Consider the following 9326-nt stretch of genomic DNA (forward strand, 5'->3'; position numbering starts at 1 on the left):
CTCACGTGTGTGTGTGTGTCTGGCCATGTCCTCCTCAGGTAGAGATCTCTCCTCACGTGTGTGTGTGTGTCTGGCCATGTCCTCCTCAGTTAGAGATCTCTCCTCACGTGTGTGTGTCTGGCCATCTCCTCCGCAGGTAGAGATCTCTCCTCACGTGTGTGTGTGTGTCTGGCCATCTCCTCCTCAGTTAAAGATCTCTCCTCACGTGTGTGTGTGTGTCTGGCCATCTCCTTTGCAGGTAGAGATCTCTCCTCACGTGTGTGTGTGTCTGGCCATCTCCTCCTCAGGTAGAGATCTCTCCTCACGTGTGTGTGTGTGTCTGGCCATGTCCTCCTCAGTTAGAGATCTCTCCTCACGTGTGTCTGGCCATCTCTTCCTCAGTTAGAGATCTCTCCTCACGTGTGTGTGTGTGGCCATCTCTTCCTCAGTTAGAGATCTCTCCTCACGTGTGTGTGTCTGGCCATATCCTCCTCTCTCATGCATTAGTTTGAGCTCACCCTGAAGCTACCACCACTACACTGACTTTAAGTTCTTATTTTCGTTGGCGAATGGTTTGGCTGGCACGTGCCGGTCAGGCGTCAGTAGGCAGGCAGGATGCCACGTCCTGCAGGCAGTGTCCTGTACCTCTCTGGCTCTGCCTGTTCTTGCCTGTGGGGGTGTGATGGGTGTGTGTTTAATGTCTGTTTATGCTTCGTGTCCTCTAAAGCGTTAGGGCTTGTTACACAGACAGGTGACCTGGTGTTGGAATAGCTTGTAAACACAGTCGTTATGGTCATTAATAGATATAAACAAAGGATCATTCGAGATATAGAAAGGAAGGCTAATCAGATGTAATAAAATGTCAATAAGATGATTGATAAGCTACAACTTTAATGAAAGGACATGTTGTCTTTGCTTTCTCGTAGTAAAACCTGGTTTCACATTGATGAGTCTGTGCCTCAGAGCGCCATACAGATTTAGGACTTCACTGAGCCAATCAGACACTAGCTGTGATCCATATGACGTTTTAATGTGAATTTTGACCCTTCAAATAAAAAATCTTGTGTGGAAACACTTTATGTGTTAACATTTGAATGTGAAAGTGAGTCGAATAAAGAAGTGAAATAAGAAACTAGTTCGGTAAAGGGTGCTGGATTAACTAAGGTTGATAGAAATAGGTTTATTCGTGTCAATTCCCATTTGTTGAGATTGTGACAATTGCTCTGAAAAACCAAGTCTTGAACCCACAACTCCTCCCTAGATTAAGAAAGTGTCCATTTTGAATCCGCAGAACACAGCGCATGGCAATGTGCACAGACTCGCATTTCTTCAGCCGAATTTTTCACAAATGTGCTTTAAATATGCAAACAATTTGGATGGAAACCCAGCCACTGATATACAAGTTTTGCAGGATGTGAAAGAACAAAGGAGGGCAGTTGAACAGATTCTCCTCCAAGAGACGAGTTGGCACAGTGGCTCTCCAGACTGACATGTTTGTTTATTTCATCGTGTGGGGTGTCTTCACACAGTGTGAGTTAGCAGGAAAAGAAATCATGTGGGAAAAAATAATGTATTTATTCAGTATGTAATTTAAATGGAAACACCACACTAAGTGTGATTTGCATGTTTATTGCTTCTTATATTAACTTGCTCATTTGAGTCACTTTGTGGAAGATGATTCATGCTGGTAATGTAATTTGTTTCTCTAATAACTCGGAGGTGGCTAAGTGTCCTCATGACGTGGTGCGGTGAAGCCAGAAAGTTTACTCCTACAGATTTTGTTTTGGACAAAACCACAAGACAATTTGGCTTTCTTACCACAAAAAGGCTTCTTGCATAATGTCTTACATAAAGTCAATGAGTAAATAAATAATAGTTTGATGTTCGCCGGCGCTAAAGCTGAAAGGTTTACTCCGACGGAGTTTGTTTTGGACAGTGAACCCAAGACGCCCCCAGCAAAGTCTTCATGGTCTTAATGGCTTGCCTTGTTCACTCTACACCAAAGGTCTCAAAATCCCGGCCCGCCAATCGATTTCATCCGGTCTGCCGGCTCCTCAGAATGTTGCAAAAAGTTCCATTGCTTTGGATGGGCTACCCCAACGTTTACCGCTGCCAATGGCAACGGGTTTTGTGCTTCTAATTCACACCTTTTATATCATTCCGCAAGTAGAAACTTTAAAGTTCTATTTGCTTGAAGAACAATTTTTTCTTAGCGGAAGTCACGAAAGGACAACAAAATCATTAAAAAGAGGTATTTTGGAGGAATGTCTTGTATCGTTTTGACAAGTAACCGAATAATAAGCGGGATAACTTATAGTCCGGCGGTCATTTTCGGAAAATAAATCTAGCTGTGTGTCAAAGGCAAAAGTTTCAGTGCGTATTCTGAGGCTCTGGACGAGAGCACATGATAAATGATAATGCTCAGCTCGCGATTTTTGTCCACGGTGTTAACAACCAGTTTGAAGTCACAGAGGAATTAACAATGCAAGGCCGTACCACAGCTGAGGATGTATTTGAGCAACTGTGTGACGCAATTGAGCATGCTGGTCTGTCATGGAAGTCGCTCCGAGGAATAACAACAAACGGCGCACCATCAATGATCAGCATATCAGTAGAGTATTCCTTTTAGATCACTATACATGGAAATATGCTGTATTTTTACTGACAAATGAAATGATACACTTGAAATATATTAATTATAAATACATTTAATAATAACCCTAATATATATATACCCTATATATTTAAACAGGACTATACATATGTATATACAGTGGGGAAAATAAGTATTTGAACCCCTGCCAATTTCGCAAGTTTGGCCACTTGCAAAGAAATGTGTGATCTATAATTGTAATAGTAGGTGTATTTTAACAGTGAGAAACAGAATATCAACAAAAAAATCCAGAAAACTGCATTTTATAAAATGTATGACTTAAATTGCATTTGATGCAGAAAATAAGTATTTGAACCCCTAGCAAAACATTACTTAGTACTTGGTGGAATAACCCTTGTTGGCAAGCACAGACGTCAGACTTTTCTTGTAGTTGGTCACCAGGTTTACACACATCTCAGGAGGGATTTTGGTCCACTCCTCTTTGCAGATCCTCTCCAAATCCTTAAGGTTGCGTTTTCAATGGGAGGGAATGAGGGAATGAGGTTCAAACCCAATATTCCACATTACATGGCCCCATCCATAGTCCCCTCGATGCAGTGGAGTCGTCCTGTACCCTTGGCAGAGAAACAGCCCCAAAGCATAATGTTTCCACTGCCATGCTTGACGGTGGGGATGGTGTCATATTCAGCATTCTTCCCCCTCCAAACGCGGCAAGTCGAGTTGATGCCAAAGAGCTTGATTTTGGTCTCATCGGACCACATCCTGTCTCCCAATCCTCCTTAGAATCATTCAAGTGTTCATTGGCAAACTTTAGACGGCCCTGTACATGTGCTTCCTTGAGCAGGGGGACCTTGCGAGTTCTGCAGTACTTCAAACCATTACGGCGTAGTGTGTTGCCAATGGTTTTCTTGGTGACTGTGGTCCCAGCTGCCTTGAGATCATTCACAAGCTCCCCCTGTATAGTTCTGGGGTTATTCTGCACCTTTCTGATGATCACCGATACCGCACGAGGGGATATCTTGCATGGAGCCCCAGACCTAGAGCGAGGGACAGTTGTTTGGTGTTGCTTCCATTTACGAATAATCGCACCAATAGTTGTCTGCTTCTCACCAAGCTGCTTGCCGATGGTTTTGTAACCCATTCCAGCCTTGTGCAGGTCTACAATCTTATCTCTGACGTCCTTGGTCAACTCTTTGGTCTTGCCCATGGTGGTGAGGTTGAAGGTGTGAAGTATGATTCTTTGGACAGGTTTCGTTTATACACGTCACCAGTTGAGATCAGGTGTACCTTGTTAGGCCTAATGAGGACTAATCTGTGTGCTTCTTGGGCACATAACTGGTAATTGGGAGCCAGAGTTCTTGCGGTTTGCTTGGGGGTTCAAATACTTATTTTCTGCATCAAATACAAATAAAGTCATAAATGTTATAAAATGCAGTTTTCTGGATTTGTTTGTTGATATTCTATTTCTCACTGTTAAAATACACCTACCATTACAATTATAGATCACACATTTCTTTGCAAGTGGCCAAACTATACTGTATGTATATGTATAAATATATAAACAGGACTATCTATCTATATGTATTTATATATAGCCCTGCTTAATAGTCCTGTGCTACACAAACTAAGGGTAGGGGCATTTAAAGAGGGGCTTCAAAGATGAAAGAAGTTTAAAGTTTAAAGATGAAAGAAACTTGAACCATCTGCTTTTGTTTTTGTGCGTTTATTCTCAGTGCGTGTATGAGAGAGAGGTAAGGAGGGAGCGAGCGAGAGAGAGGGGGAAGGAGAGAGTCTGTGTTTGTGTTTGTTTGTGTACATGTGAGTTTGTGTAGATGCCATTGATCAGGCCTCAGGTCCAGCAGCGGTAGCTGACTGCTGGGAAGACAGGTCGATGGCATGCTCTGGTCTCTCGCGCCCTCAGCCAGCAGTGATCAGTCCTGCGACCCACACTGCGCTTCGGCACCCAGTCGATGGACGCGCCGCCTTTCGCTCACGACTCTTCGCCTTCCCTATCGGCTGTTCCTCAAAAACAACAACAAAACAACAGATTAGTAAGACGCTCCACTGTGAGAACGTCTAGGGTGCTTTTTTTATGTGATGTTAAGGCTATTCTCTGGCCTTTATGCCAATGTTTTAAGGCGTTTTCACGTGAACACACCCACACACACACACACACACACTTACTCACACACACCCTTTTCAAAGTAGCTGTTAATGCAGACATATTTTCTGATCATCCAAGCTCGAGTGAATCCATGGTACTGGCTGTGAAAATATGAAGGGACCAAGCATCATGGATGCGCCGGCTCAAACGTACAGGACCACTGCTGCACTGTGTGTGTGTTGATAACAGTCCAGTCTGTCCATATACTTACAGTGACACCGCAGGTTAATCTAGAAAAATTGAAACGAGTAACCGTATCTCCTACGGCTTGGAATAACTATGTGAGTTATCAGGGGGTCTTTCGCTCATTTGTCATGCTCTCACCTTTGTCTCTCTGCCTGTTAGCCAGGTGATTGGCAGAGACCATTAATTCACCACCGTCCAAATTACTTTTAACACTTTGCTGCAAATGCCACTCTGGGTCCGGCTCTCTGCACCAGTGGCGTTTTACCGAGGTGACTGACTCTGTTCGGATGGATTGATGCCAAAGCTTAAGTGGGACTTGTCATAAACTCTGTCCATTTCTCTCTCTCTCCCTTACCCTTACTCTCTCTCTCTCTCTCTCTCTCCCTCCCATTTCTCTCCTAATTTGTATGCCTCTGTTTTTAAGGCATGGGGGATTGTTTAGAGCGTCGAGATTGAACAATAAACATTATGGCACCGTGCGTTATTATGGCTGCTGTTTCCAAACTCAGTGGCTGCTACATTTTCTAAAGGCAGGGTCCACTAAATGATTTGATTGATCCAGCTGCAGCGGGTTTCAGAGGTGTCAGAGCAGAGGCTTCAGAACAGGTTGGGCTGAAATCAGTTTGGCTTGTCGAAGGATTGCTGAGGAGTCTTGCCTCAGCCTTTAGAGACTCCGGGCTGATTATGCATTGATCAAATGATGTAGTGCCTCAGGGGTTTCCAGGGTTACTGGTAACACCTCTAAGCATGGGGATGGAGAATAACACCGGGATGCTGACTGTCACCCGGTGAGTACCAGGTGAGGCTTAGAGTTGAACACAATCAGGAGGAAGATGGTGCTCTCTTATCTGTGTGAAAATGGGCCACTAGACACTAAGTGGAGGCCTCGTCTGTCAGGACCCAGTGGGCTGTCTCCACAATGAGGGCTGTTTTATAAGTCCCCAGGACACAAAAGATCAGGTGATCAGGTAGTGACATGGTTTCACCCATTTGCCCCTTTTGTAGTCTTCCAGATTATGTTTGTCACCTATTTTGTGAATGTGCATGGCTTGGCCAGCTTCACTCTTTTTTGGTAGAGTGGAGGACATTGATTAGGTTGGGGTTCCTGTTCTCCAAGACCTTGTTTGTATTCAGTACTGGGGAGGACATTGATGAGGTTAGGGTTCCTGTTCTCCAAGACCTTGTTTGTATTTAGTACTGGGGAGACATTGATGAGGTTGGGGCTCTCCAAGACCTTGTTTGTATTTAGTACTGGGGAGGACATTGATGAGGTTGGGGTTCCTGTTCTCCAAGACCTTGTTTGTATTTAGTACTGGGGAGGACATTGATGAGGTTGGGGTTCCTGTTCTCCAAGACCTTGTTTGTATTTGGTTGTGGGTTTTAAGTAAACCTTCTCTGTCTATGTTTTGAATCGGCAAACTCAAGTGTAGCATTCAGAGTGTGAGAGAGAGGCTTTTGTACTTCTTGGCGACCAGATGTTGATCTACAAAGCCTGTTGTTTTCTGTGGTTCCATTACTCAACCTGTGTACTGTAATGGTGCACGTGTCACATTCTTATTCCGTAGTCCGTGACTACAGTCACCATTTCAATTAACAACAAAAACAGGTCTCTGAAGATTCTCTCTGACTGTGGTGCGGATCTGGCTCTGATGTGGCCCACATCCGGCTCAGCTCTGTCTGGTCCTCCTCAGTCCTTTGGGTCCGCGTCCTTGTCTGCTTGCGTGAAATGAATCATGCATCACTGAGCCCTCCAGCAGCACAGGTACAAACTCCTGAAAAGCTTGTTTTTATTTTATTTATTTATTTATTTTCGTTTTTTTTTTCTCTGTAGGTGTTTGATTTACACAAATTAAATCAGTGGCCTAGCTCTGGGGTTAATCGTAAATTGTGGAACCCATCACAAGCAGTGAGAGCCCTGTTTAGAGAGGACTGCACCCTGATTGGTTATCTGTCAGAATTGCAGGGAAGGGCTGGGGGGGGTGAGGCCTTGCCCCCCATCAATCCAAGGTCAATGAAACTCCGCATGGCGAGTTTGAGGCCATGATTAATCGCGATAGTGTTTGAACGCTCCGGCCACCGCCTCGAGCCAAGGATGCCGGTGCGCTATGCCGTGTGAATGTGCCGCCCCTGGAATGCTGGGGTTATCTGGAGGCATTAAAATGGGTTTTTGTTCGTTAATAGACTTAGTGGGGTTGATGGCGTGGGAGTAGGCTGAGTCCTGAAGGTTTTTTCTCTCTCTCAGGAACGCGTTATCTGTCAGCTCTGACTGTTAACCGCATGCCAATGGTAGAAGAAAACATCCTTTCTGTGAAGCATAATTTGGACCGAGGTCGATGTTTGAAAGGACAGTGACCTCTACAGTATGCAGATGTGCCAGTGACCTTTTTCTCCCTATCAGCGTGGCGTGTGTGGTCTCTGAAATACTGCAGGCTCTGTCAGGCTCCAACAGTCTAAGGAGGGGCCTGTGCCTGTGCCTGTGCCTGTGCCTGTGCCTGTGCCTGTGCCTGTGCCTGTGCCTGTCTGTTCCTGTGCCTGCTTCAGCAGCTGTGATCAGCAGGCGTATAGGCCCTAAGACTACGCCTGAAGCCCCCAGTCATATGCTCTCAAAATGATATTGGCCACTGTAACATACGTTACCTGTGTGTGTGTGTGTGTGTGTGTGTGTGTGTGTGTGTGTGTGTGTGTGTGTGTGTGTGTGTGTGTGTGAGAGAGTGTACTGTATATGTGTGTGTGAGGAGAGAGAGAGAGGAGAGAGGAGAGAGAGGAGAGAGAGAGAGAGAGAGAGAGAAGAACGTGTGTGTGTGTAAATGTGTGTGTTTGTGTGTGGGTAGACTCAGATGTCAATTTGTCAATATAATCACAATTGATATAACTTTTTCTATTCTCCTAATTGGCAGCTGGAGGCGGGGAAGCAGAGAAGAAAGAGTGTAACACACATTGAGGCTCTTTGGCAAGGTCATGCGACCCTATTTTGAAACCATGGCAACCAGAAAGACTATAGAAGGTTCTCTGATTCGAAAAAGCTGGTCTGGTGTTGAAGCTTAGTCTTTCCTGATCTGAAGAGTTTGTCTGACTTTGTCGCCCACTCTTTGGAAACTTTTCTATCTCGGTCTCTCTCTCTCTCTGTCTCTCTCTCTTTTGCTCTCTCTCTCTCTCTCTGTTTCTCTCTGTCTCTCTGTCTCTCTCTCTCTTTCGCTCTCTCTCTCTTTAAAAAAAAAAGATAAAGAGAGGATGAAGATGTTCTGATTCTCCTCTTGCCGGAGTCTCTGAGTGATGATCTAAGTGATCTTCATCTTGTTGTTGTGCTCAGAATGAGCTGAATCACAGGCTAGGAACTCAGCTGCTAATGGTCATTTTTGTTTTATAAAGAAAGGGCGTACTTTACATACTGCCTCAAAAGTATAATGGGGATTCAAAGTACAAGGATCCACGGCACATCAATGACATCATCATCTAAATCAATCAAACTAGAGACAGAGACAGAGACAGAGACAGAGACAGAGACAGAGGGAGCAAGACCGCAATGTTAATTACAGTATATAAAAATGTACGCTTTGAATAAACTGTAATGGACTGCATTTCTATAGCACTTTTCTACTCATAGAGCACTCAAAGTGCTTTACAGGTGAATGACTCAGACATTTACCCATTCATTCATAGGAGGGTATCATCTAAGTTGCCAATCTAGTAGGTTTGTTCCATTATATTGACATATTTATGGTTCCTATCTCATCTCATTATATTTTAATTTATTCAATATCCACTGAAATAAGTATCTGAATATCTGACTGTTTGCTGGCTGCTTAGAAGTAAACATCAGTTTAAGACATTAAATTAATTAAATGGTTTGACTAGATGTTGGAAGAACACGCCGTCATGAGCAGTGTGTGAATCCTAAAGGGATTGACTGTAAGGGATTTATGACATCCCATTTATGTACTATTGCTTCAGTCATATCTAATCAATGTGTCACTTGCTGAGGTAAAGCAGGAGCAGTGAGCGATCCGTTTGGTTCCAGTTGGGTTGGATGGGCTGATTGGTCTCCTGCAGATCTGAGAAGTTTTTTTTCTTCTTCAAAAGATCCTCTGAAGTTTCAGCTCCCTAATTGACATAAACTAAACACAGCCAGACAGAAATGTGAGGCTGGGACAGAAACGGAGACCTATGAGGCATTGCCCAGTTCACGAGTTCAGAGTTCAGAGTCCAGAAAGGGTTCTGTGGTATGAATAATGAAGACAGATATGTTTTTGTCTCCACATATTTAGGCGAGCCAGGACAGGCTGTAGCACTGCCATGCAGTCAAACAAGGGACCACCATCAGAATATGAATTAGGTGGCATTTGTTGTAGAGGTGCATACTAATTATTTGAGGTGTTCCTACCT

This window comes from Clupea harengus, chromosome 8, assembly GCF_900700415.2.
Source record: "Clupea harengus chromosome 8, Ch_v2.0.2, whole genome shotgun sequence".
Taxonomy (NCBI): domain Eukaryota; kingdom Metazoa; phylum Chordata; class Actinopteri; order Clupeiformes; family Clupeidae; genus Clupea; species Clupea harengus.